The 2,833-nt window shown below is 43.1% G+C and overlaps 1 protein-coding gene across 1 annotated transcript in view; it reads right to left on the bottom strand.

The window, feature by feature from the left end:
- The window catches only part of PLCXD1 (phosphatidylinositol specific phospholipase C X domain containing 1), a 20,336-nt gene extending 18,127 nt beyond the window's left edge, over positions 1 to 2,209 (bottom strand). The window contains exons 1-2 of the mRNA XM_026853387.1: positions 2,112 to 2,209; positions 328 to 492 (exon numbers count right to left, since the gene is read on the bottom strand). The gene's annotated coding sequence lies outside the window, so the exon portion shown is untranslated. The remainder of the gene's footprint in view (positions 1 to 327; positions 493 to 2,111) is intronic.
- Positions 2,210 to 2,833: the final 624 nt, after the last annotated feature.

Here is a 2,833-nt window from a genome sequence, read left to right as displayed (position 1 = left end):
TCCCCGGGCTGCCCGCACTCGGGCAGCGGCTGCCCTGCCCTGTCTGCCCTGCCCGGGTCAAGTGACCGTCGGTTTGAGGAAGGGGGAGGAGGGGCGAGAGGGATGAGGAAGACGAGGGGAGGTGGTTCTGGCGAAGTGGAGCTGCCCGAAAGGCGCAGGTGAGACGCTTGCTGGACTGAAGATGTATTGCTTCGGGAGGCACCTGCAGGCAGGGTACAGGCGAAGGGGGGACCCCAAGCAATAGCATGGAGCCATCCTCCAACTGCGTGTAAAATCTATTAATGCAAAAAAACTTAAAATATATCTATATACATATATATAAAGTACCTTAATTGCCAGCTTTGTCCAACAGAGTTTCTGTTTCTTCAGTCTGCAGAGCTAATACACGGTTCACTAATTCTTTCCCTCCTCTTTAGCTTGTACAGCCTCTCTTCCATGGTGAAATTCATTCCTGTTTATTATGGCCCCTTGTAAGCTCCTCAAAAAGCTTTTCTATGTAAGGAGGCAGGAAATAAAGAAGTGAGTGGATGGCACGTAGGGGCAAACATGAAAATCCTCGGTGCAGGTTTGGAAGCAGAGTGCCTGCTTGGCCTTCCCCGAGTGGTGGAAGAAGCTCCCCTACTTCATCTCCCTCTTCCAAAAGCACATTAAAACATACAGTTCCTGAATTAAAGAACGGTGAGCTGAAACTCCAAGGGAAAGATTGGATAGAGAAGACTAAATTCCTTTTTCCTCCACAGGGCAACCTTCCTAGAGGGTCACCTACAGCAGAATGGGGATCTGGCAGCTCCAGGATCATACTGTGGTCAGGACTAGGGAAAATTCAGGCTGCTGCAGTGTTGTGCTTCTTAATGTAAAGATTTACTTTCCAGATACTCCTTTTTCACTATGTCATTTTTGCGTGAGGCAAAGCAAAAGGAAGAGCAGTGTTCATGTACAGAGCAAAACTTGCAGTGCAACAACAGCCGGACCAGGGTAACATTCAGCTGACCAAGTCATTCCCATTGGTGAGTCCAGGGCTGCCAGGGCTCCAGAGTTATGCTACAGTTCAGACTGCTGTTTATATATCAGCTCTTAAAGAGTATCACAAAACTAGCTGGAGGTAGATGGAGAAGAGATGTGCAGCAGGTTGTAAAACTAGGCAAAAGGACAAAGTGCAAAAAGGAATGAAGTAGAGCAAAGAAAGAAAAGATACTATTTAAAGGCTGTCTGGTTTTGCACCACCACTATAGAAGGTAGCTGAGAACAGTTACAAAGTATTGCTGTGCTCTTCATGGAATTAAATGTGAAAGTATTCCATACAGGAAAAGTTAGGAAAAATCAAAGTCATCTTTAATTTTTCATTTACTTAGAAAATTAAGATTATGGAGGTGTGACAGAACAGCAGTCCGGCAGCCCCTGGATACAACAATGACAAATACAGCACAGCCAGACATGGTTCTGGTCTTCTAAAGCAAACCTGTGTGAAGTTGTTGGAACTAGTGGGGAAAACATGACTGTGGAAAGGAAAAATTAAAAGCTATTTTTGTGTTGATTTGAAATTAATAGCGTAAAATTCAAAAAGAACCATGAAACTGAAACCTCAAAACATTTTATTCTGGAGGCCTTACTTCACATTACTATGGCATAATGTCCTGTTGTATCTGCTGACTAATATAGAAATGATCTTGCAGGTCTTCCCTCAATGAAAATAATCTATCAGCAAATTTCAAGCCCTCTCCAGACCCTCCTAACTCCTGCCCTTTCAAGTCTGGGTTTGAGTCTCCATTCTTCTTCATTTGCACGGGAATTACTAGAGGTGTCAAGAGAGTTGCTCCTGGTTTAGTCCTGAGATCATAATCTCTCTAGAGGGATTTAGGAAGCCCATAAAATGAGGAATGACAGGAAATTAATCAGCAAGTGATTAAGTCCCAAATAAGCATGTCTCCAGAGGAAGGGTCAAGGCAAGAATAACTTTTAGCAATATTTGCAGAAATAATGATAAACAGATTTTAAGATGAGGAAGCAGGGGGATGAAAAAAGCTCAAGAGTTCTTAACCCTTGTCACAAAATAGAAGTGTGCATTAAAAAGACCGAGAGCGGATTTCAAAAGTATTGGACAAAGAACTTACCCATAGGGAGCTTATCAGGTTTTGAAGCATTCAGTGCTGAAAAGGTCTGAAGCTGGTAGCATCTGAGGGAGTCAAAACGGGCAGATACAGAAGCTTCAGCGTGGGCATTGATGGAAATGCAGGTCTGATTTATAGCTGTGGATCAGAGTGAAAATTTCTAGTTTGTTAGTCACAGTGACAGCAGTCATAGAGCTTAAACTGTTTTTTATAGATTTAAACAGCTTTGGCTTATCAAAATATGCCACCGTCTGAGAGAAAGTTGATTTTTCAGACGACTTAGAAGTTTATGAGATTTTTTTGAATGGTTACAGTATTTGGGATGTTGAGCGACACATTTTTTCTTCCATCCTTTTTTTTTCATTTCAGACCTGGCACACCTTTATGCTGTAACATACAGAAATGCCACTAAGCATTTAAACAACCTTAACTAAATTTCCTGGATTTGGGGTGTTTGTTCTGGGGACGTTTGCAACATGCTGGCAATGTGTGTGTTTGCTCCTGCCCTGACTTACTGATAAGCCCTCTCAACCGTCACCTAATTTCTTTCTTTGGGAACAAACAAGCAGCTTAATATTTCTAAGAGGAGTTTGTATATCTAATGTCAGCAGCTGTCATGGCTCCTAAGAGCAGAGGAATCAGCCGGGAGGCAGCCTACAGCACCAGGGAGGTCACTCTGTGCAGTAAAAAGACCTGGGAAGAAAAACACAGCCCAGACTTGCTGG

This window comes from Athene cunicularia, assembly GCF_003259725.1.
Source record: "Athene cunicularia isolate RWA chromosome 1 unlocalized genomic scaffold, athCun1 chr1_part1, whole genome shotgun sequence".
Classification (NCBI taxonomy): Eukaryota; Metazoa; Chordata; class Aves; order Strigiformes; family Strigidae; genus Athene; species Athene cunicularia.
The sequence above is the reverse complement of the archived record's forward strand: the minus strand, read 5'-3'. Positions and strand labels throughout refer to the sequence as shown.